This window comes from Eublepharis macularius, chromosome 3, assembly GCF_028583425.1.
Source record: "Eublepharis macularius isolate TG4126 chromosome 3, MPM_Emac_v1.0, whole genome shotgun sequence".
Classification (NCBI taxonomy): domain Eukaryota; kingdom Metazoa; phylum Chordata; class Lepidosauria; order Squamata; family Eublepharidae; genus Eublepharis; species Eublepharis macularius.
This window is the reverse complement of record NC_072792.1, coordinates 1,666,548-1,693,027: the sequence shown is the minus strand read 5'-3', so window position 1 is coordinate 1,693,027 and position 26,480 is coordinate 1,666,548.

The window sequence follows — 26,480 nt, the reverse complement described above, 5'->3', positions numbered from 1 at the left end:
CTGACATTCTGCCCCCCTTAAAACAGATCCCCCCCTGGTTTATATGGGTAGCGAGTATGAAAAGCTTTGGTTAATCTAGGAGCATGAACATGTGCAGAGTTCACCCATTCATCGTAACCAGAATCAAAGTCCTTCCATCTAATGAGGTAAAAAAGCTGATTTCGCTTGAGTTTAGAGTCCAAAATTTGTTGTACCTCATAGTGTATGTGGTCGTCAATTAAAGTTGGAATGGGTGGAGCTTTGATGTGCCATTTGTCATCGGTGGGAGCTCTCTTTAAAAGACTGACATGGAACGTATCATGAACATGGCGCAAGTTCTTGGGCAAAGTTACAGCAACAGTCACTTTATTTATTATTTTGCGCACAGGAAAAGGTCCCAGGAATTTCAGAGCGAGTTTACGGCTTGTCTGAGCTAGTTTCAGGTTCTTTGTGGAAATATACACATGATCTCCAGGTTGTAAATCCCATTCGGCCACACGATGGCGATCTGCGTATTTTTTGTAATCCAGTTTGGCTTTTTCAAGGTGTTTCTTAATAAGAGTCCACTGTTGCGCCGCCTCCCCCCACCACGAAGATACATCTGGCAATTTAGAGGAATGGAGAGGGGGAGCGTCCAACGGGAAGGGATTGAAGTGAGCTCCATAGACAATTTTGAAAGGGGCCTCTCCGGTTGAAGCGTGTACACTGTTGTTATATGAGAATTCGGCTAGAGGGAGAAGGTCCACCCAATTATCTTGTTGGAAATTAATGTAGCAACGAAGAAACTGTTCTAGTATCTGGTTTGTTTTTTCGGATTGTCCGTCGGTTTGTGGGTGGTGGCTTGAGCTGATGCCTTGCTCAATATTCAACATTCTCAAAAGCTCCCGCCAGAAGTTGGCAACGAACTGTCCGCCGCGATCCGAAATCACCTTGAGCCACGACGTTGAGAAGGTCTCGGATGAGTGGTATAGGATAGGCGTTGTTGGTGGACACTGCATTAAGTCCTCGGAAATCCGTGCACAGTCGTAGTCCCCCATCCTTCTTTTTCACGAAGAGAACCGGAGCGGCGTGGGGACTGTTGGCTGGGCAGATGAACCCTCGTTGGAGGTTGGTGTCGATGAATTTCCGGAGCTCTTCTCGTTCATGGAGACTCATGGGGTAGAGTCGTCCTTTGGGCAGTGAGGCTCCGGGTAAAATTTCTACCGCACAGTCTGTTCGTCGGTGCGGGGGTAGAGTATCAGCTTCCTCCTCAGAGAAAGCGTCTAGAAAAGGCCAATACGGTTCGGGGATTTGATTGATTTCTTCTTGAGTTAGGAGGGCCTTTTCAGTATGAGTTGGATCATCACCCCAGTTTTGGTTCCAACGATGATTTTTACAGTTGGCATGACTGAAGGTGATGCATCCTTGTGCCCAGTCTATGTAGGGATTGTGATCACATAGCCACTTGCTGCCTAGAATTAACGGGTATTTGGCAGTAGAGCTGATGACAAAAGACCTTTTTTCCCAATGTGGTCCCATGCCTGTGATCACTGGGATGGTCTCAGCGGTAACGGGGTTCATATTGGTGCCATCCATTTGTTCAAAGATTACTGGGTTTTGTAATTCCCGAGTTGGTAAGACTAGTCCATTGACTAGGGCAGGCGCGATGATGTCTCTTGAACAGCCAGAGTCGATAAGGGCTTGCACTCGAATGTGCATTTTCCTTTCTGGGTTGATGAGAGTCACTGGCATGAATAAGATGGACCCAGGCGGCCGGTTCCGTGCAGGGACTGGCTTGGGACTGATCTGTCGTTTGGGCCCTTTTACGACAGATCCATCTCGTTTCCCGACTGGGGGCTTTCTGGATTGACTTCTGCATTTGGGGAAGCGGGGTCGTACTCCATAACTTCTTCCGCTTCCAGCCCTCTCTCTGAGGCGGGCCTTTGGGAAGCGCCACAGCCTCTATTCGTTCGTGGCGCGGGAATCGGGCGTTGCAGAGTAGGAAACGGAGCAAGGGTTGGGCGCCGTAGTTGAAGCGGAGGTCTTTGCACAGGCCGGTAGGGGCATTGTGCTGCAAAGTGACCGGCTTGTCCGCATTGCAAACACAGCCCTTGTTGCCATCTAGCATCTCTCGCTCCACGGGTGGCGTATCCAGCTCCCCGTCCCCCCTTTTGTAAAGTCAAGGGTCTTCTTTGTCCCGTTTGTTGTTGTTGTTCAACCAAACGGACTTTCAAAATGCGATTCTCCACTTCGCATGCAAGTTGTATCTAACCTAACAACGTGGGGGGATTGTCCTGCATGAGGGCTCTGTCCAAAAGTCTTGGGTTTAGTCCTTGCTTGAACAAAATAATCTTGGTGGACTCCTCACACCTTGGGCACTTGGCTGCCAATTGCCGGAATTTTGTGACATAGTCTCTTGCTGACATGCTACCTTGTTTAATGGCTTGCAACTCTGTTCGGGCCCTGGTTTCCTCTAAGGGGTCTTCATATTGCGCTCGGATAGCATCCACCAACCCCTGGAGGGTGTCGAGTTCGGGGGCCCCAATATTGTATAGTCCTACATACCAGTCCGCTGCCTTGCCTTGTAAGCGGGATCCAAGATGTTCAATTTGACTGGCCTCGCTGCCGAAGAGGTGTCCCCACCGGTTGAAAAATTGCACCACTTGCACCAGGAAAAATCCTAGTTTAGAGGGATCCCCGTCGAAAGTGGCTTCCAGTTTCACCCAGCCCATCGGGAGTTCTTGTCTCGGAGCTGGCGCTGGGTAGAAGTCCATCGGCAGTCTTAATTGCGCCTGGGGCGCGGGAGGAGGTAACTGGGGCCCCGGTTGGGGCAACGGTGGTGGTTGTATTGGCGGCGGCAACACCGGCGGTGCTGGCAGAGGTTGCCGTGGCTGGGCTGCCGGGGGTGGTAAGGCAGGCTGATCCTGTGGCTGCTGCAACGGTATGGGCTGCGGTCGAGGCGGGAGGGGCCGCAGCGGCGAAGGCCGGATGGGTGGAAGGCCGCGCGGGCTTGCCCCTCCAGGCGTCGTTATTCTGGGAAGCAAAGGCTGGTCTCGCGGCGCCGGTAGACCGTCCCCTGAAGTTTGCCCGACGGGAACAGTTTCCCGCGGTTGACGAGGAGCTCCCTCCTCGGGTGGAGCCGGGTGCTCTTCCGATTGGTCCGGCCGGACCGTTATTGGAGAAGTATGAGGGGGTATCACCGGTGTCTCGCTTGGCTTTTCTTCCCCTTCCGTAGGCCGCTCAACGGGCGTCTCGTCTGGCGGCAGATCCCCTCCCGAGTTAGGAGGTTCGGTTGGAGTTTCTCCAGGTGGCTCAACCGGGGTATCCCCTCTCGGTGGAATTTCGTGCTGTTTGGGAAATTCCTTGGGCTGTTCTCCCGATTCGCCAGGGCAGGCGTCCCCCTCTCCCGTAGGTGACGACCGTTGCTGGACTCCCTCCACCGGATATGAGATGACACTTTGGAGGGTAGCTATCTGCACCGCCATCTCTTCAGGTGACAGTCTCTCTCCTGCTCCCATTGCAGAGATTAGATGAATGGCATGAGCCAAACTTTCTTCCATATCCATCAGTCTAGCTTCTAACTGTTGCATTCGACTTGGCCCCGGTTGCTCCATCATGGAACCTCCATTCGTTGCACTCACCGGGGAAAAGGGGCCCCAAGGCGGAGGGTCTCCTTGAACAACTCGCGATCTCGCTGCTAGAATTCCCTTGGCCAGGCCCGTCACTGCCGAGATGCCGGAATCTACAGCATGGGTGCGACTTTGCATCTGAACCCAACTTTGTTCAGGAACTTCCGTTGGCTCTTTCCACGGAGCAAGTTCTGAATAATCCCAACTCAGGGCGCCGCGGTGGGATGTATCCCCCTCCGTTTGTTCGAACGTCCTGTTCCAATATCGCCATGGTTGGCTGCTATCTAGCTCAGGGACGGTTTCTAGGCTTCGGCGCCCGTCCATCGAAACTCGTGGATGGAGTCCACCGGCCCGGCGCTCTCTCGTTTCTCGGGGTCTGGCTCCCCACTCCGACGGGGTGGGTAACGAGATCAAGGGGAGAGCGGTCGCCTTCGGCCTTGTCCCTTCAGCACCGAGGTCGATGAGAGGCGGGGTAGAAGTGGAGGCTCCGGTCCCGTTCCCGGCTGGTCCCAGCTCCTGGGAGTCTTGGGCTTGCACTGGTTGATTGTCGGGAGACGCATACGGATCAAACAAAGGATCCCTGTCCGGGACAACCTTGGATTCCGCTGGGCCCGACTCAGGCATGATTGGTAACAAAATGTCAGACTGTGGCTAAATAAGGCTCTCACTACAGGATTCCCTTTAGAAGCAAACACAAGTCCATTGTTTGAAAAAGGAAACTTTACTGCAGAAAAGGTCCATTATAGTCCACTGTCCTGAATAGGAGACTCAGGATGGTACATGATCATTGTTACCAATGAAGGGCAAAGCATAAGGTACAGAGTAACAATACCCATCTGGATTAGCCTCCCCCCACAGTTCTCAAAACAACATCTCTCAGTCCTGGGAAGCTGCTCTCCTTCAAGGCCAATGCTTGGTGGAACGGTGTTAGACAAAACAGTCTCCTCCGGTGGGAATGCTGCCTGGGAACTGGTGCACCTGGGAAGAAAGCACTTAAACACTAAAAGCATTAGAAAATGGAGTCAGTACAGTTTAGATATACACTGGACCTGACATTCTGCCCCCCTTAAAACAGATCCCCCCCTGGTTTATATGGGTAGCGAGTATGAAAAGCTTTGGTTAATCTAGGAGCATGAACATGTGCAGAGTTCACCCATTCATCGTAACCAGAATCAAAGTCCTTCCATCTAATGAGGTAAAAAAGCTGATTTCGCTTGAGTTTAGAGTCCAAAATTTGTTGTACCTCATAGTGTATGTGGTCGTCAATTAAAGTTGGAATGGGTGGAGCTTTGATGTGCCATTTGTCATCGGTGGGAGCTCTCTTTAAAAGACTGACATGGAACGTATCATGAACATGGCGCAAGTTCTTGGGCAAAGTTACAGCAACAGTCACTTTATTTATTATTTTGCGCACAGGAAAAGGTCCCAGGAATTTCAGAGCGAGTTTGCGGCTTATCTGAGCTAGTTTCAGGTTCTTTGTGGAAATATACACATGATCTCCAGGCTCATGAATAGGGGTGTGCATAACAAAAAATGAGCCAAAAATACTCACAAAAATCACTGGTTCATCTAATTAATATGACTTCCAGAATGTCGGAACAAAGTCGAGAAACAAGGCTGTAATGAGTGTCCCACCCCCGCTGAAAAGTTTGTGTGTTTCATTTCAGTTCTTACTGCACTGAGGTCGTGCAGACAGGCCAGGCAGTGGGGCAGGCCATCCAGCAGCATCTTGTTTTCCTTAATGGCAAGTCTGTCTGCACTTATCATGCAATGAGTTGGATCCAAAAGGCTGAGCCCTTAGAGTTAACTCCGTTGGTGGGAAGGGGATATGCACTGTGTGCATGAGTGCATTTTTGCTTCAGTGTTTCCTGGGCCACGACATTGGCACTGAGTGACTCATAGGGATCAAATCGCAAAAGGTTTGCTTCGTGCTGGTGTGGGGAGCAGCTGATGGCACAGTGCCGTCAGCACCAATGTCACCATTGCCATCCCTTTCTGTGCATTTCTATATAACATACAAGGAAAAGCTACCAACATCCTTGCAGGTGTGCAGGTGTGGGTTTGAGGAGGGAGAGGTCACCTTCAGCCTCAGAGTCCCTGGCTGCCGCAAAGGCTCATGGTATGCAGATTAGGATAAACATTAGAAAGAAAAGGCAACTGTTAAGGGAGAACTGCACTGAGGAGGTCCCAGGCACGTGGACCTAGTTCATACCCATTCAGTGGCCTTCTGCTGCTGCTGTCCTTTGCTTAGATGCCTTGGTGCCCACACTGTGACTTTAGAAGTCCTCCAAAGATGGTGGCTTGAAGAGCATGAGGAGGAATTCCATCTTGCCCAGGAAGCCTTTTTGCCTTAGAAGTACTTATGCTCTGTTTCAGCATTTCTTCATCTATGTACTGGATTTCTGCTGGTTTTAAATCTTTACAAATGTCCTATTACAAATGTCTTTGAAATAGAAAAGCTACAACTGGGAGAAAGATTCGTCAGAGCAATCAAGGAAATCTATAGAGACCAGACTGCAGCAATTGTAGTGAATGATGAATTGACCAAAAAATTGACGATTAGTAAAGGAACAAGACAAGGTTGCCCGTTATCTCCATTGTTGTTCATTTTAGTATTGGAGATTCTGATGATACAAATTCGACAAGATGAGGAAATACGAGGAATAAAAATAAAGGACTATTCATATAAGGTCAGAGCATTTGCAGACGACATAATGTTAATTGTAGAAGACCCACTGGAGAACATGCCAAAAGTGATAGACAAGATCAAGGAGTTTGGAGATTTGGCAGGTTTCTTCATTAACAAAAAGAAGTCAAAGATATTATGCAAAAACATGACTAAGCAGAAACAACAATTGTTAATGGAAACAACGGATTGTGAAGTAACTAGTAAGGTGAAATACTTGGGAGTTGAGCTGACTGCAAAAAATATAGATTTGTTCAAGAATAATTATGAAAAATTATGGACTCAGATAGAGAGAGACTTGATCAAATGGAATAGATTGAACCTGTCATGGTTGGGCAGGATTGCAGCAGTTAAGATGAATGTGTTACCAAGAGTAATGTTTTTGTTACAGACAATACCAATCATCAGAGACTCTAAACAATTTGAAAAATGGCAGAGGAAAATATCAGATTTTGTTTGGGCAGGCAAGAAGCCTCGAGTGAAAGTAAAAGTTTTACAAGATGCAAAGGAGAGAGGCGGAATGCAACTGCCCAATCTGAGACTTTACCATGATGCAATCTGCCTAGTTTGGCTAAAAGAGTGGATGACATTAAAGAATAAGAAACTATTAGCCCTAGAGGGATACAAAAAATTTTTTGGATGGCACGCATACCTATGGCATGACAAAGTAAAGGTCAACTCGATGTTCCTGCATCATTTTGTAAGGAGAAGTCTATTTACAATCTGGAAGAAGTATAGAACTTACCTACAAGAAGGAACCCCCTTGTGGGTGGTTCCATATGAGGTGATAGATCCGAGAGCTGTGGATAATGAACAACAATGTTTAACGTACAAAGAAATAACTAAGATTGAAGTATCTAAACTTAGAATAAAGACGCAAGAGGAACTATCACCTAACTATGATTGGTTTCAGTATAGACAGATTAGAGACTTATACAACTCAGACTTTGCAAAAGGGGGCATACGAACAGAGAACTCGGAACTAGAGCAGACCCTTCTTAAAGAAGACAAGAAAAGAATATCCAAGGTATACCAAGTATTGCTGAAATGGTATACTGAGGATGAGATAGTTAAAACACAGATGGTGAAATGGGCTATAAATTTCAATAAAGAAATAACAATGGAGGCATGGGAATACTTGTGGAAAACTACAATGAAGACAACGACATGTATCAATATTAAAGAGAACATTTTCAAAATGATTTATCGTTGGTACATGACACCAAAGAAGATTGCGCTAGGGAATTTGAATACTTCTAATAAATGCTGGAAATGTAAGAAACATGAGGGCTCCCTCTATCATATGTGGTGGTCGTGTGAGGTAGCTAGGCAGTTCTGGGGGGAAATAATAAGAGAAATGAGTGAAATTTTACAGTTTCAAATAAATAAGAACCCAGAACTCCTGCTGCTAAACTTGGGAATGGAGGGAATTCCAGCCCATCATAGGACGTTGATTTTTTATATGACTGCAGCAGCTAGACTTTTGTATGCGCAGAAATGGAAAGTACAAGAAGTACCAACTATTGAAGATTGGATCTACAAATTGCTGTATATGGCTGAAATGGACAAGATGACAAGAAAACTGAGAGATCTGGACTCAGGGCAGTTCAACACAGACTGGGAGAAGCTGAAACAATACCTGGAGAAGAAATGGGAGGTGGGAGGAAAACTGTGGCAGTTTGAGAACTACTGAAATATAATAAAAGTATAAAAGAGAGGGGTGACTTTACCGGGGGAGGAAGAGAAATGTGAATTTATAAGCAGTTAGATTAATTGATTGAGATATATATAGATATGTATAGGTCAATTGATAGAGAATAATTAATGATAAGGTTTAAACATGAGGATTGACTAACTAACAATATTTTTTTTCTTTGACAAGATTTATATGCACCAAACTGAATGTATAGAAGAGTTAAATTGATTGAGTATCTGAGGAGTTATATAGAATTACCATAAAAAGTTGAAATGAGTAATATATAGAGAACAAATCAAATTGTTTGATTTAAATGTGGGAAATTTTTATGGTTTATGATATATAGGTTTATATAGAATTATTCAAAACTGGAAAATGGGATAAATCGTTTATCTAAAGACGTATAGTTTGGGTGTATAATAATTAAAGGAGTTAATGATGTACTGCTTAATATAATGGAGAATGTATATCTGTTTTAGACAGAGGAATTTAATAGAAGTAAGGGAAAAGGGACAGAGGGTGGGAAAGCTGTTGGAAGTCAACAAAAGGGGGGGAAAGGGAGGGGGTTAGAAACGAAAAATTAGGGGAAAATTGATTGTAATGTAAAAATAAAAATGTTCTAACCCAATAAAAAATTTTTCAAAAAAAAAAAAAAACAAATGTCTTTGAAATTGATTGTACTGACTCATACTGTGTAACCCACCTGAGTCTCAGTAAGAAAGACGGATTACAAATAACATAAATAAACATCTCTTGAATCCTAAATGTGTACCTTTACTGGATCAGGAATAAATAATTAGCTAAGACACTTTTGCAAAGTTCTTTGCCAATAAAATCGTTTGAATACGCTCTAATCTGAATACCAACTGAGATGGAAGAAATGCTGAATATACCATCTGGTCCACATATGAACCATTTTGACCAAGTTACAATGATGGATGTTGACAGGGTCCTGGCATCGCTGAAGGCCACTCTATGTGCACTGGATACTTGCCCACCAGAGCTGCTAAAATCTTGTAAAGACTACATAGACAAGCCCTTGATATCTACCATAAATCTGTCACTAATGCAGGGCACTTTTCCTTGGCCACTCAAAGAGGCAGAAAAGGCAGAATTTGAAAAAAGATCTTTGTACAAATGATGAACATGTTATTTCCAAAATGTAGAAATTTTTATTAAAATTTGAAATGGAAAAAGAATGTGTCAAAGACTATGGTAAAATGAGCTAAAAATTTTGAGTATAATATACAAATGGACCAGTGGGGAAATATGTGAGTAAAGGGGCTCAAATTCACTTTTAGTTCCACACTTAAAGAAAATTTCTATAAAATGATGTATCAGCGGTATATGTTGCCTGATAAATTAGCAAAAATGCTTAAAGGTATGTCAAACAAATGTTAGAAATGTGAGCGACATGAAGGAACATTTTATCATCTTTGGTGGACTTGCCCTAAAGCAAAAAAAATTTGGTCCCCAATTCATATGATAATACAAAACATGTTGAAGATCAATATACAATTTAAACCAGAAGCCTTTTTGTTGGAATTAATGGATAAACAGTTGGGAAACAAACATGGTACCTGTCATGAGTCAGCCCCAGCCCCGGCTGGCCACCTTACCTATTGCTTCAGAGTCCTCCTCAGAAGATGAGCAGGAAGGGCCAGAAGGGTCTTCTCTAGAGCCAGAAGCCCCTGCAGAAGCTATTGGAGAGGAAGAGCAGTCAGAAACCACTGCTGCTGCTCCAGGAGGAATTCAGCAAGAACAGCCTGGAGCTTCTGCAGAGACTGTCAGGGATGAGGAACAGCCAGAAACCTCCACAGAGGCTGTAAGAGACAAAGACTCCCACAGGGCAAAAGCGAAACCTGAGCACCTGGGGCCAGCTGAAAGGAGGAAGCATAGAGATAAGTCAGCTCTGTTGGATAGGCGAAGAAGCGCCCGTTTACAGGCGCAACACCGAACTGAATTGTTAGAGAGAGAGGCAACAGCTGTTCCTCATTAGGACAGCATAAAAGGAAGACGCCGAGGAAACCAAGCGTGGAAGCAACTCAGCTCGCCACTCCCTGCTACCAGAGCTCTACGCCTGGACGCTCTTGCCCTGCCTTGTGCCCTGCCCTGCTGTTGGATTGGATTTTGACCCCGGCCTGCTTTCTGACTACTCTTCTGCCTGCTCCTCTCTCTGACTGACATATTGGCTCTGACACCTGACCTGACTCCTGGACTACTGACTTCCTGCCTGTTGTGTTCTGCCCTGCAGTACCAGTGGGCCTCCTGCCTGCTGAGCCCAGCCCTGTGCACGACAGTACCTTATTTCTATATATGACCACAGCAGCTTGGCTTTTATATGCGCAAAAATGGAAAAGTACAGTATTGCCTTCAATCAAGAACTGGATTGTGAAAATGATGGAGTTAGCGGAGATGGCTAAACTTACAGCTCTGATCAGATATAAAACATTATCTACCTTAACGGTTAACTGGAAACTTCTTATTGACTTTCTGCATGAGACAAGGAAAAATGATGAACTGATGCTATGTGATTTTGATTTCTAAGAAGATAAATGCAGAGTTTTGGTGGCAAGATTGAGAAAGCCCTCCCAAGTTGCCACCCACCTAATCTTAGAAAGTAGGGGCACCTGGAGCCGAGCCTCCTGAGAGGACCTCAGTGGTCAGGTAAATTCATAATGGAATAGGTGGTCATTCCAGTATGCTGGTACCAAATCATATAGGGCATATACGTCAACACCAGCACCTTGAATTGTGCCCGGAAACAAACTGGAAGTCAGTGTAGCTGGGCCAAGACTGGAGTGACATGGTGCCTGAGAACATCCTGGCTGTATTCTGCTCCAATTGAAGCTTCCAAATACGTCTCAAGGGCAGCTCCATGTAGAGCACACTGTAGTAATCTAATCTAATCTAATCTAGATGTGACCAGAACCACAATGGCTAGAAATGCCACAGCTGGCCAATCAGACAAAGCTGGTGAAAGCCAGTGCCGGCCACAGATGCCACCTGCTTATTCAGCAGTAGGCCGGGGTTCAAGAGCACTCTCAAATCACGAATCTGTCCCTTCAAGGGGAGAGCAATGCCATGCAGAACAGGTGATACCTTAAACCCCAGGTCAGCTCACCAGTAGCACTTCCGTTTTGTTGAGATTAAGCTTCAGTTTATTAGTGTGCATCTGCTCCAAAACTCCCACCAGGCACCAGTTCAGGGTTTCTACAGCCTCCCTGGGATCAGGTGGAAGTGCAAGGTAGAGCCGAGGGTCATTCGCATATGGATGACAACCCGGCCCAAATCTCCTGATGATCTCACCTCGCAATTTCCCGTAAATGTTAAACAGCACAGGTGATCAGATGGAGCCTTGCAGAGGACCCCCACAGGCCGAGGGCCAGGGGCTGAGCAGCAGGCCCCCAGCACCCCCTTCTGAGACTTATCCACCAGAATCTCCTGCCCTGACGCTAAAATCGGTTTCCCAGTAAATGGTGCACTCTGCTCATTCTACTTCTGGAGCTATATTTTAAGAACTGTCGCTTCTTTCTTATGGAGAAAAATATCTGATCATTTTACATATGAAAACATGACACCAATTGTCAGTGTTAGATTTGGTCCAGGTTGCTCTATCTTAAAAAGGGGCCTGCCCCCCCCCCCAGTATTTCAAGCGATTTTCTTTTCTTCTTTTTTTGTCCTATTTCAAAGGCATTTGGATCCTACTGGTAGTACTATCACCTTTCCCCAGTTAGTTTGGTAAGCAAATAAATGTTCTATGATTTCAAGCTCTTTGGAAAAGCAAGTATCCTACTCTGACACATAGTATCTGCATAAAACATTAGTTTATACTCCTGACCATTAACATTTATGCCGGTTACATGGTAGGTGCTCTAGAGCCAAATCAAATAACAATGTAGACAGACAACAGACGCCCTTCTGCAGGCCTCTGCACTTTTAAACAGAAGCTGGGGTGAGGTCATTGTCTGAGAGAGCAAGGCAGCCTGGAACGCATTTAAAAGTTCCTTCCACTAATAAAATGTTTCGTCTGAAGCAACATTTCTATCTCTTTATATTGCATTAGTAATATGTAAATTATTTCTAACATTAGCCTATATAGAAGACTAAAAGAAAACTAAAGTTCTGCTGGTATTTGAAACTGACTGTCAAATGGCTCCAGCAACAACCTTGTAAAGTCTTCTAGGGAAAGAGCCGGCTTTTATGCTGGGCAAATTGGTAGCAGCTCCATTTGAAAACAGAAGGATAACTGGACGGTTGGTGTGCTTTGGGCAATACACAACCAAAAAGAGGATCCCTTGGGAAAAACTCCACCAAAATGAGGGCACCCCCTTCCCAAGGACTATACTTAACAGTCACAAAGAATAACGATCAGCTGTTATAATCTCTAGTGACAAAAGTGCTGCAGTGCATACAGTGCAATCTATAGTAATAAATAGGCCATTCAATAAATAATTATGCATCCAGTAAATAAATTCAATAAATAATTCAATTACTATAAATTCATTTCCTTGACAATACTAATACATTCATCTAAGTCCGTCCATTCAAGTCTTGTTTTCTCCTTAGCAGGTCCAGAAGAATTGATCCACCGCAGGATCCCACAGGTACCAAAGTAAATCTCTCTCTCTCTATGGACATATAATGCCATTATGACAAGAATCTCTTGCTTTGCAGGTTTCAAACCAGTCTGGGGGACGCCGATGGTGTTAGCTCCTCCCAATGGACTGCCAGCTCTGTCTGTTTCATGGCGCTTTTGCTTTTTCAAGGGCTGTTTTTGTGACTCAATAAATGTGACCAAGTGAATCTTTAATAAGCTGGATGTTCCATATTGCTGTTGAATGACGGATTGTATTGAATTTATTAATTTATTGAATTTACTGATTTATTTATTGAATTCTTTTGTCACTAGAGATTATAACAGTTGATAGTTATTGTTTGTGACTGTTAAATACAGTCTGTGGGAAGGTGGTACCCTCATTTTGGTGGTGCTTTGGGCAATAACAATTGATCTCCTTGTCCCTCTGAACTGTTATCCCATGCTTTGGTCCATAAGTTTCATCAGGCTCAAGGAGACAGGCAGGCAGGCAGGCAGGCAGACAGACAAAGACCTAGGAACCCATCTGGGACAATTTTCCAGATATCTGGTTGAAGTAGGAAGATTCTGTCCATAAGGGAAGACCAGGGGTGGGGGGAATGAAAGCATATGACCTGTCCTGCAGAGGGTGGAAATCCTGTAGAGTCCTGATATGAAGACCAGAAGAAAGGAGTGTAGATACAGAGACCAGCTCATGTCTCCAAGGAACCTGTGCCACACAGGGGCAGGAGCTGGAGAAACTGCTGCAAACTATTGAGGATTTGGAAGCAATATTTATTATACAGATGCTATGATCTAGATTTGCTGGTCACAAGGAAGGGCAATGATAAGTGAACTAAAGACTGGAAGTGACTGATGGCTGTCTCTAGGAGGGTGGCGGGTCTGTGATAAGGCTGAGCACTTGGTGGATCCTGCCCTGCATTAAGGTTATCAGAAAACCTAATTCTGGAGAATCACCCAAATTTAAAGTGGGGAAGAGGCTGATATAGGGAGTTTTCCTGGTTTGCATAGAAGTTAAAAATGTGTCCAGGAGGAAGCTTGAAAAAACACCTAAGGCTGGGTGAATAAGAAAATTACGGAGAGGGCAGAAATCTTCTTGTACTTTCACTAAGATAAGGGGAGGAACTAGCTGGAGTCAGTCCATCACTCATTGTCTTGGAAACCTGAGTCATTCATTAGGGTCAGATTATTCAGGGAGGAGTCTCCCAAGTCCTTGGGGAGAATGGCCCTCTGGTTTAATCAGCCTGAGGTGGGCTCTAGGAAGGAGCAGGTCTGCATTTCATTGCTGCTTAATGACTCACTGCCTTGACCTCCGCATGGCTGCTGCATAATGAGCCACAGCTGTTAGCTTAACTTCAGCAGGCTGCAGACTCCATTTTCTAGCCCTAAGACCATATTAGAGCCAAAATGGGGCATCAAAATAGGGCCCCCACCTGAAAAGAGGGTTCCTGGGGCTACAGATAATAAAGCATAACATCTGTCCTGAAGAGCGATGGATCTTCCAAGTGGAGCTCCCCTAAAAAAAACCCCAGTCGTGAGGGATCATGTTTAACAAAGGTGCCTGATGTAAGAGTATGCAAAGTGCACAGGGTGTGGTTAGGAGCATATGAGACGTAGGCAAAAGGGTGCACAAATAATACAAGCAGGAGACCCAACGGCACCTCTTTGGGTGCTATTTTTATATATACACTGCGCAGAAAATGTAATTGAAGCTTATTAATATGGGTGCTTGGTCTGTATCTTCATTCAGATTGTTAAACTTGGACTAATTCAGGCTAGGATTGGAAGTTTGGATCTTTGAACATGCAGCAGACAAGGTGTAATGTTTTGCTGTTTTTTTTTAAATACAACCTTTGCCCTTGGACCTTCAGTTCTGCTCCTCCTTATATTACATTAAACTTATACCTAAGGAGGGCTGCGGTCACAACTAACACTCTTTTTTATTTCCACTCACACAGAGCTTTAGGTGTTCTCTACTTGACCCAAATAGATGGTTGTTTGACAGAATGGTCAGCAAATGAGGGATGTTGTGAGATGAAAAAAGGAATTTTTTTCTTACACAAAAGTAGAATTTATTTGTAAGTTCATAAGCCTGATGGTTGAAGAGCTTTGATAAAGCAAAAAAGCTCAGTGGTTTCAAGAATAATTGTATCTTGTTAAAGGTATATTCACAGATACAGCCACACAGATAGAGGCATACATTAAAAAGATTCCATTTCACTTTTTGATCTAGGGGTTCAGAACTAATGATGTGCTATTATTAGTTTTTTCCAGGTGGGGCATGGCTGGCTCAGATTTAATTCATTTGGGTTTTTTGTTATCCATTCACATTCACAAAGTTTATTTCAATAGAAAAATCAACTCTAGAAAGTCAACAGTAATAATAAGAATAAATGAATTTGAGCCCCAGTCTTTTCAGGCTCTTTGGGGCAGCTGTTTATAAACTTAATAGCCCCAAAATTGCACAGAACACAGTCATCCCACTAAACCTATGAGAAGAAAAATGGGAGGCACTTAAAGAAACCATGGTGGCTCCATAAACAACTTTCTAAAGATTTGAGAAATAAAAAAGACTCATTTAGGGAATGGAAGGAAGGCCTTTTAACCAAGGATGAATATAAACAAATAACATACTTGTAGGGAGAAAAGCTAAAGCTCAGTATGGGCTTAGGTTAGCTTAGCTATGTTAAAAACAAAAAAAAGGTTCTTTTGCTTTTTTTGCTTATGTTCAAAGTAAGAAAAAGAGCAAGAACATGGTGGGCCCATTTCAGGGACAGGGAAGTGAAATTGTAACAGGCAATGAAGAGAGGGCAGAACTGATCGATTCCTACTTTTCCTCAGTCTTCACCTGTGAGGAAGATGGTGTGCAACATGGCAAAAACAGAACACATGATGGGGGAAGGGAGTTACAGTCTAGGATCAACATAAGGATCATACATAAGCACGAAGTTCTCTGGGCCAGATGAATTGCATCCAAGGGTATTAAAAGAACTCACTGATGTAATTTCTGAGCCACCGTCTATTATTTTTGAGAATTCTTGGAGACCAGGCGAAGTGCCAGAAGATTGGAGGTGAGCAAATGTTGTCCCCGTCTTCAAGAAAGAGAAAAAAGGTGGATCCAGGTAACTACTGACCTGTCAGCTTGATGTCTATACCTGGAAAAGCTTTAGAACAAATCATCAGTCAGTCCTTGAGCATTTAGAAAGGATGGCTGTGATTACAAAGAGCCAGCATGGGTTCCTCAAGAACAAGTCATGTCAGACTAACCTTCTCTCTTTTTTTGAGAGAGTTACTACCTTGCTGGATCAAGGGAATGCTGTAGACATAGTTTATCTCAATTTAAGTAAGGCTTTTGATGAGGTGGTAAAATGTGGTTTTGATCCTATTACTAATAGGTGAATCTGTAACTGGCTGACAGATCTCACCCAAAGAGTGCTTGTAAATGGTTCCTCATCCTCTTGGAGAAGTGTGACAAGTGGAGTGCCTCAGGGATCAGTCATGGGACCTGTTCTGTTCAACATTTTTATAAATGATTTGGGTAAAGGAATAGAAGGGATGCTTATTAAATTTGCAGATGATACTAACGTGTAGGGGTGTGCAAAGGCACACCGTTTCGGTATTTTCGTTTCGGTTATAACCGAAACGAGAATCTGTTTCGGTAATCGTTTCAGTATTTCGGCTTGTTTCGGCAATGCTTTTCAATGGGAAAATGCCTCCGGCTTCCCAGAAGCCTGGGGGAGGCATTTTCCCACTGAATCAAGCCAAAATTGGTGGGGACCTTCCTCTAACTTCTCTCTAACAACCCCGTCCCCAAGTTTCAGACTGATTGGACTTTGGGGGGCCATGTTATGGCCCCCCAAACCAGGTCCCCCTATCCTCGCCTAAAAAGGGAAAGGTTTTAGCTTGCTGCTGCTAATCTCTTCTTTTTGGCTTGCTGCTGCTATTCTTCTTCATTATTTCCTATGGGGAAAAAATGAAGAGGCAGGCTTGTCTTGCCAGGGGTGGCATTTTGCATGCAAAATGCCCCCCAACCCTCAGAGGCCCTTCTCCCACCTTTCCTCCCACCCTCCACCAAGGCTCAGCCTGCTCCCACTGGGGGGGGGGCATTTCATGGCCTCCCCAAGTAGGTGCTCTTTTCACCACCAATTCCACCTGGGGGAGGCTTCTCTGGCTAGGGGTGGCATTTTGCATGCAGAATGCCCCCCAACCCTCAGGGGCTCTTCTCCCACCTTTCCTCCCACCCACCACCCACCAAGGCTCAGCCTGCCTCCACTTGGGGGGGCATTTCATGGCCTCCCCAAGTAGGTGCTCTCAGCCCCCAAAGTCCACCCCCTACAGCCCCACACAAACCCAATTCCCCCCCAGCAGCCACACAGAGACCCAAATCCCCACATTAGCCCCTCACAGACCCAAATCCACCCCCAGCAGCCCCACACCCAACAGGCTGGCCAGCCCTCTCCCTTTGTTCCCTATGCTGGGAACTTTTAAACTCTCTTTCCCAGGGCAATTCTGCACAGCCCAGGGGTGCCACAATGGTGGGCACACTTCTGAGTGCCAACTTGTCCCTGGAAAAGAGCACCTGACATACAGACAACCACCCCCTGACACCCCCACCACCTACAGAGAAGGCTGGCCAGCCTGCCCCATTGTTCCCTTTGCTGGGAACCAACCTCACATCGAAGAATGAAGCACACACACAATGATTCAAGTTTTAAAAACTTTATTTTCTCACTTTCAAAGTACAATAGATCAACACATCACGGCAAATCACACTAACCGTCCCCCACACACAATTCACTACACATCAAAGAATCTTTTTTTAAAAAAATTTTTTTTAACAAACTCTAAATTTTTGAACAGATTTAGGTTACATAGTAGGAGGGCACAACAGGGCATGGAAAAAGAAGTCCACTAGACAAAATTAACATAACTAGCTTCAAATAAGAGATACAACAAAACCACAAGACCTTTCAAAAACACCTCATGAACAGCTTAAATTTACACAGCAGTAGGGCACAAAAGGGCATGATAACAGCATGCTTGCAGTGAGTCACACCACTCAAACATAACACAACTCAATAAATATCAGACAATCACCAAACCTTCAACACATCTGTACAAGATGTGGGTTACACAGCGGGAGGGCAAAATGGGTCAAAAACACTTTCGTTCTTCTTGAACAGATTTAGGTTACACAGTAGCAGGGCACACCCACAGGCAGGTCAGCATTGTCTTACTCAGAAAACAACACAACTATCATGAAATAAAAAAACTTATTTGCTTAACCCCTCAACACCTCTGCCATAACAACATAAAACCACACAAAGACATTTTCTCTTTCAAAATTTATCTCTATGCGCGTGAGCCCATCTCCCAACCATCCCTCCATAACCAAACTTAATCGGGGGAAACCACTGCAACAAGGTCCAACAGAACCAATGTCATTTCCTGCTGCTATGCTTTCAGTTCAGCCACACAAAGCTGGACCGGGTACTGCCCAGGCACTGCACAGTGGTATTTCTGGAGCAGTGTTGCAGAGGTTTCCCCCCACCCCCACACCAGCTTCAGCATTTACCTGGAAACATCTGCGAGACATCATCATTGGCTGGTGCCCAGCCCCAACTCTTCCCGCACCCCCCCCCAAGCAAACCAAACAGTAACATTTCAACCTTTTTTTTGTTTTTGTTTTTGTTTATAAAAACATTTCAACTTTGAAAAAACATTACAACTTATTTTGTTTTGTTTTTTTAAAGAAAATTACAACTCTTAAAAAACATTTCAACTTTTTTGGGTTTTTTTTTTTAAAAAAAACCAAGATTTCAACTCTGAAAAATATTTTAAACATTCCAAACAGCAGGATCTGACATTTTCCCATTCCCTAATCCCCACCTAAGCAATCCCTATCTAACCTATTTCTCCCTCCAGTGGCAATCCATGTTTCTGGGGCATTATTTTTCAGAATAAATTTGGTCCCACAGGGTCTGTCTCAGTGCTGGGAGATGTTTTGAATTCCCTTGGGGGGGGCCTTTCAAATTGCTGGGTGGATTCCCTTTGCCATTGGTTCCTAACCACCCTCCCTCTACTGGCCGGTTTTAACTGCGTCTACAGGGTTTTATGCAGGGGAGAGAGCAATTCCAAAGGATTGGACTCGCAGAGGATGCAGGCCACAAGTTGGGCTCACCTCAGTCACTCTGGAAGTCCAGTCCTGAGAAATCAAAGAGGCGAGAGGTCAACTGCTCGACTCTCCATGGGAGAAGGCGAGTGCGATGTGGGCTGACAATGTCGCCCGCATGAGAAAACACCACTCGCTCTCCATGCTCGTCGGAGGGCATGAGAGCAGCTGCTGTGCCTCGAGGGAGAGGTCTGGCCAGACCGACTCCTTCTTGGCCCAGTAGCTGAGCGGATCGGTGGAGAGCGACTCGCAGGGCTCGGCGAGGTAGTCCCTGACTACCAGGGAGCTTCCTGAACCTTATTCTTAATGTGCGAGATATGCTCTAATATCCGCGTCCTGAGTGGTCGTGTGGTGCAACCCACATACAATAGTGGGCATGTACACTCAATAACATAAATGACACCAGACGTTTTGCACATGGCAAAATGTTTAATAGAGATGGTTTTACCCTTTAGAGCTAATTGTTGTCCCTCCCAGATGTTTTTACAAATGCCACAATGCCCACACTTAAAGTTACCCAATGGCAAATCCCTGTCATCATGATTGTCAGCTAACTTAGCATGGGCCAAACGGACACTTGAGGAGCAGGACCGTTTTCTCATCCAAAAGAGGATCTTTTTTAGACAGAGGCAGAAAGAGAGGCTTTTCAAGGGGCAGAACGAAAATCTAATTTTTAATTTATCAACTTGCCCATTAAGTTCTGATGAGTTTTCAGTACTTAACAAGGGTTTGGGTTTTGTTCAGGAAGCCCCCCCTCACCCAGCATCACTCTGAAACTGACTTCCGCGTAGCGATGCTTAGTGTGACGCGAAAGGGTGAGCAAAAGGCGTTATTACAAAAAGAAGCTTTTTGGATACACACTTTACAAACAATGCATCCGTTGGGTCTAAATTCGGATTTATCTTTACATTGTTTTCTGTAAATGAGATTGATTAACTTGGCGTTCCCTTTAAGAGTGTGTAATCAATTATGATGAGTGGGTACATAACTTGATTCATGATCCATGGTAAGGGCGCGCTAAGGAAGAAACAGCCGCCATGTCCTAGGACTGTCCGTGCTATTTTATCAGGAAGCTAACCGTGCAGGTCTGTTATGGATACTAGCATACAATTTTGCATTATTGTACTTGTGGTTATAAGGCATAGAATATTACGCGAGTTTTTGTTTGATTAGGCCACGCCCCTGAGGAAGAAGGTCACGAAATCTGAGCTTGTAGCCGGCCCCGGATTGGGCGCACGGCCCGGACTTCGTTATTAGTGGATCAAACAGTCTGCGGTTATCAAAGTCAGACCAAAAAGAAGACACAGGACACCTTACTTTGGACTGCCAGAGACTTTATTTTACTAAGTGTATGGACATTGAGTTCTTTTGCGTGAACAAATGCGAAATTCAAATATGTACCAGAAGTGTTGCTGATTTATATAGTGATTTATACTAGGTATACACTGTTGTATAGTAAAAGGAGTGTTCCTGATTGTTGTAAATTGATTATTAGCTATAAGCTGGTGTTTAAAGTTTAGTGCATTTTTTCATTTCTCCCGTGAGGGCTCCTCTCTTGCTTTTTGCCCCTCCTCCAGCAGCTGGGTCTCAACCACTGGAGGAGGAGGAGCCTCAGCAGCAGGCCCCTGCCCAGTGCCAGCCCCTGCCTCAGACACCTGGGTTGGTGGTGGCCTCCCAGCAGCTGCCTCAGGAAAGAGAGCCTTGCGAACCCTCTTACTGTCACCAGAAGCCAGGCTGGTGAACGGCAGCAGTGCAGGGGGGGGGCCCTCCTCCGCTCAGATGGGGGGGCTGCCACAGCAGTCCCCCTCGCCCTCCCCTCCTCCCGTCTAGATTTCTCCCTAACCTTTCCCCTAGGGTCCCTCTCTGCTTTCCTCTCTGACATACTTTCCCCTCACGAAATCTACACTAACTAATCAGAAAACCCTGGGAAAACAAAGGTTAACTTTGTTTTCAAGACCTAACTGATTCTAAATCTGTTCTTCTTGTGGCTCTATTCCCTGGAGATGGACACTCAAATGCCTTTTTAAGCGACCCTATTTATGTTGGGGAACCTGAGCCTGCCAAACAGCTGAATTCCTCCGGAATTGAGCTGGCCATAAACCCCAATAACAGGTGAAAGCATGATACACTCACACACTAGTATGCCCAGGCTGGCCTGGCTACACCACGGGTGCCAGAGATGGGCAGTGGAACCCTAGTTATGGGGGCACTAATGGGAAGCCTATTAACAGCTATTCCAAATTTGTGTGTGTGTGTGTGTGTGTGTGTGTGTGTGTATAGCTTGGTTCCCCTATCGATTAAGTTGAGGGCAATTAGCCACTGAATGCCTACTAACTGGCCTACCTACCTAAGACACTATTTAGCGGGAACAATGTTTCTGTGGTGTGTCTGTGTGGGTTGTGGATGCGGTGTTCTGAAAATGTGCCTCCCCCCTCCCAAGCTAGCAAAAACCCACCCCTAAGCCCACCCAAATGTAAACCCAGACTCACTCACCAGTCCTGCAGTCCAGCGATGTTAAGGCAATCGTGCAGCTGGTCCTCCTCTCCTCCGCGATGCTGTTAAGAAAGGTGGATTGTTAACAGAGTCACGCACGCTGCGCACACAACCCCTAAAAGTCAAGGACCAGACCTGCTTTGGGCCTAGACAGTCATGAAGCCACTGTGGGGAAGCCGGGCCAGAGAGTTAAAAGTCAGGTGGCATGCAAGCATTCCCCCCCCTCTGAAAGTCTAGGCCCAGCTAGTGGAAAAACACAACACGCCCACCCTGCAGAGCAGGCCTGTGTAGGCCACAGGCTGACCCACTTGTTTTACAGGCTGGAAGCATTAAATCAAGGCCATACTCTCAAGCATAACACAGGAAACATTAAATCAAGCAAGCACAACAAGCAGTACTGAAGCCCCCACCCCCAAACATTGTCCTCTTGCCCAACCAGAAAATGTCCCCCTAGCCCAAGCCATCAGAAATAAAGACTAAACTGAAACATCTGCTAGCACATTGGCCCAGCAACAACAAATTTTTAAAAAAAATTAAAAAGATTCCTACCAGTCCTCCTCTCCAGATGTCCAGCAGCACAGTTGATCCTCCACACTCAGAGGTCTCCAGGCAGATGTCCTCCAGGTGCAGCCCAGTCCAGAAGAAGTCCACGAAGGCAGTCTCTCTGCAACAGTCTCAACAGCAACCTGTTTATCAAGCATAATTGTAAGTGCCAGCCAGCAGAAAGACACCAAAGCCACCCAGCAGAGCAGCAGGCCTGTGTAGGCCACAGGCTGGCACGCTCGTTTTAAAGCCTGGGAACTATTAAAGCAAGCCCACACTCAAGCATAACACAGGAAACATTAAATCAAGCAAGCACAACAAGCATCATTGAAACCACCCCCCCCCCAAACATTGTCCTCTTGCCCAACCTGCAAATGTCCCCCCAGGCTAAGCCATCAGAAATAAAGAAGACTAAACTGAAACATCTTTTTGCAGGCCACAGCAGCACATTGGCCCAGCATCAATAAATTTACAAACATTAAAAAAAAGATTCCTACCAGGCCTCCTCTCCAGATGTCCAGCACAGTTGATCCTCAAGTCCAGGCAGATGTCCTCCAGGTGCACTCTCTCCTCTGTCAGTTGCAACAGAGCTGTCCCAGTCTTGCCACAAATTTAAATCCCCTGCTGCAGCCTCAGCCAAAGATTTGAATCTATTGGCTGGCAGAAGGATGCAGCAGTGGGATTGGTGACTCCTAAAGTCCCCCCTCCCTTGCCTTACCCCCCCCACACTCCTACAGTCACCCTCCCTCCTGCTCCCCCTCCCCTACCTGGTAATTTTGGTGGGAATCTCTGCTTGCTCTCATTGCTTTGCAAATGCGAAGTGCAATGCTATCAATGCACCTTGCATTTGCAAGGCAAAGCAAAGGATTCCCTCCTTTGCAAGAGGGGTGAGGGGTGAAAGAAGGAGTGAGTCATTCACTCCTTCTCCCCCTCTCCCCTATTCTAAGAGCCTGCAGGAAGCTTTAGCTTCCAGCAGGATTTTGCTAGATGCTTGCAAACGCAAACGCCTAGCAAAAACAAAATGGCGATTCTCGGTTACCGAAACGATTACCGAAACAAACCAAAACGTTTCGGTAATCGCTGTTTCATGATTACCGAAACGTTTCGGTAATCATGAAACGTTTTGGTAATCCCGAAACAAACTGAAACAGGTTTGTTTCGGTATTTTTTCGGTTATATGATAACCAAATTGCACACCCCTACTAAAGTGTGAAGGGTAGCAAATATGGTAGAAGACAGAGTCAGGATACAGGATGATCTTGACAGTCTGGAAAGCTGGGTTAAAACAAATAAAATGAATTTCAAAGGAGATAAATGTAAAGTTCTGCATTTAGGTAGGGAAAATTCAATTATAGGATGGAGAAGACTTGTCTTGGCAGTAGTATGTGCGAAAAGGATCTAGGGGACTTTTAAAACTATATACCGAACATGAGTCAGCAGTGTGATGTGGTAGCTAAAAAGGCAAATGCAATTTTGGGCTGTATCAACCGAAGCATAGTGTCCAGATCACGAGAAGTGATGGTATTGCTCTACTCTGCTCTGGTTAGATCTCACTGAGAGTATTGTGTTCAGTTCTGGCCACCACAATTTAAGAATGTTATAGACAAGATGGAACATGTCCAGGGGAAAGCAACGAAGATTTTGAAGAGTCTGAAGGCTACGTCCTATGAGGAAAGGTTGAAGGAGCTCGGTATGTTTAGTCTGGAGAGAAGGCGATTGAGAGGTGATATGATAACCATCTTCTAGTATTTGAAGGGCTATCATATGGAAGATGGCATGGAGTTGCTTTCTGCTGCCCCAGAAAGTCGGACCAAAAACAACAGGTTGAAATTAACTCAAAAGAGTTTTCAGCTAACGTTAGGAAGAACTTCCTGGCAGATTGGTCCCTCAGTGGAACAGGCTTCCTCAGGAGGTGGTGGACTGTCCTCCTTTGGAGGTTGTAAGCAGAGGCTAGATGGCCATCTGACAGCAATGCTGATTCTGTGAACCCAGGCATACCATGAGAGGGAGGGCAGGAAGGGTTACATCAGTGATTAGTTCTCGTGGCCCTTCTTACATGCCCAGGGTAATGCCAATCAGCACTTTGGGGTCAGGAAGGAATTTTCTCTGGGCCAGTTTGGCCAAGGTTCCTGGAGGTGTTTTCCCATCTTCTGGACATGGAGCAAGGGTCATTGGGGGTGTATGGGGGAGAGGTAGTTGTGAATTTCCTGCATTGTGCAGGAAGTTGGACTAGATGACCCTGGAGGTACCTTCAAACTCTATGATTCTATTTATTAGAAGCCAGGAAGGTGACCGCTGCACAGACAGGGAGGGTAGAAGAGATCCCTTTCTTTACAGACCCTAGAGGTCCCTTCCACCTCTATCATTCTAATCCATCCAGTTTTTCCTCAGCTACACAATACACACACAGCTACAACAACGAAGGCCACAAAGGGATGGTGGCCATGCAGCAGTTGCAGCAACATGAAAAAAATCCTGCTTTACATTCACTCACCCCCTCCTCGCCCATCGTGCATCCTGCTGTTGCTTCTTGGTTTCGTATTTCCTTGTGCTTACTCCCAGGGAAGTGTATTTAGAATAAGCAGCCCATGTTAGAAGTCTTCCAGGGCTGTTGTCAAGTTTGATTTATTGAACAGACCACTTGCACCCCCACCGCAGCCGCACTTCACCTCAAAGCGACAGTCCAAGTGCCCTGAGAGACAGCAGTGCCCTAGCAGTGCTGCACACAGACTAATTTTGCACACAGATCTTCACTAACAGAATAAACTCTCATCTCATCCACACAGACATTAGGGTTGCCATCTCCTGGTTCAGAAACTCCTGGAGATCTGGGGAGTGAAGCCTAGAGAGGGTGGGGTTTGGAGAGGGGAGGGACTTCAGCTGGCTATAATGCCATGAAGTTCACTTTCCACGGCAGCCATTTTCTCCAGGGGAACTGAACTCTGTCACCTGGAGATCAGTTGTAATTCTGGGAGTTCTCCAGCCGCCACCTGGAAGCTGGCAACCCTAACAGACATAGATTCACTCAGGCTTTTCCATACAACTTGCCTCACTTTGATCTAATCTCTCTGTAAAGCTCCTTGTAGTTAAGGGCCATCTCCCACCCTTCCGCCATGATGTTGCCATGGTATCCAGTCTCTTAAGTCACCCCTGAACAGCTCCTTCCCACCGGAGAGGTTGTCCTTCGGAAGCAGGGTCAGCCCTCCACTCTCCTTCTAGGCCCAGGGTTCTGAGCTCTCCCTTTATTCTGCCACTCTAACGTAGCCCTGCCCTATTCCCCAGGATGAGGCCCAGCCCCCAGCCAGCGGCTGCCACATGGCCTTGCCCCAGCCCTGCTCTCGCACCCTATTGAGGGCCTTCCCCTGGTCTGGCCCCTTTCCCTTGCCGGGGTGCTGGCCCTGGTTCGGCAGGGCCCACTCTGGGCTGGAGGCTGTTGTGGCCAGCATGTTGTGGCCAGCGAGGGGCTGGCCCTGCCCTGGGGGGCCCAAGTGATGCTGCTGCAGGTGGGCAGCAGAGGCCTTGCTTGAGGTATCTCTGCTGGTGGCTTGCAAAGTGCAGCCATCGTGCCTGGCTGGCGGGGACGGCTGCTTGTGCTGCTGGGCGCTCTGGTAGCACTCTTTCTCTGGCCTTCCGGGCCGCTGCGCTTCCTGACACCACCCTCTCCCGGACAGCTGGGTTGCTCTGCTCCGCCTTCTCTCCTCACAGCAGCTTGGTGAGTCCCTGCGTCATCCTAACCCCTGGGCCACCGTGACTCCAGGTGGATGTTGACAGGGGCCAGAGGCAAGGGCAGAGGTTGGCCGTGGCTGGTGTCATCTGGGCCATGTCGTAGGGCTAGATCCAGACACTCAGAGATACAGAGATTGCCCCAGGCACACACACATTTTGCCTGATTGAGCCAGAATCCTTTCTCTGAGACACCCAAGACTGACTGACTGAAAACCTTTCCCTCAGCACTGACTAAAAACTGCAGTTCACTCTGCCCCCCAGGGTAGAACTGTCCAATCACATTACAGTCCATTCACCTATCCAGCCTGCTGCCTTCTTTCCTTAAAGGTACTGCAGTTAAACTTACAGTAACAAACATTTTTTAAAAATCCACATTAAGCAGCAGAAATAAAATACTCAAACTTAATTGATGGTTGTTGTGGGTTTTCCGGGCTGTATTGCCGTGGTCTTGGCATTGTAGTTCCTGACGTTTTGCCAGCAGCTGTGGCTGGCATCTTCAGAGGTGTAGCACCAAAAGACAGAGATCTCTCAGTGTCACAGTGTGGAAAAGATGTAGGTCATTTGTATCTACTCAGGAGGGGTGGGGTTGAGCTGAGTCATCCTGTAAGAGTTTCCCAGGGTGTGGAATGCTAATGGCGGGAGGCTTCACTGTATCCTGAGGAGGTTCTTTTGCATATGGATTGGTACTTGATGTGCTAATCTTCTCTGCAGGGCTATTGTCAAGGATAGAATGTTTTGTTAGCCTGGTGTTTTTCAGAACTGGCAACCATGCTCGGTTCATTCTTAAGGTTTCTTCTTTCCTGTTGAAGTTTTGCTTGTGCTTGTGAATTTCAATGGCTTCCCTGTGCAGTCTGACAAAGTAGTTGGAAGTGTTGTCCAGTATTTTGGTGTCCTGGAATAAGATACTGTGCCCTGTTTGAGTTAGGCTATGTTCAGCCACTGCTGATTTTTCAGGTTGTCCAAGTCTGCAGTGTCTTTCA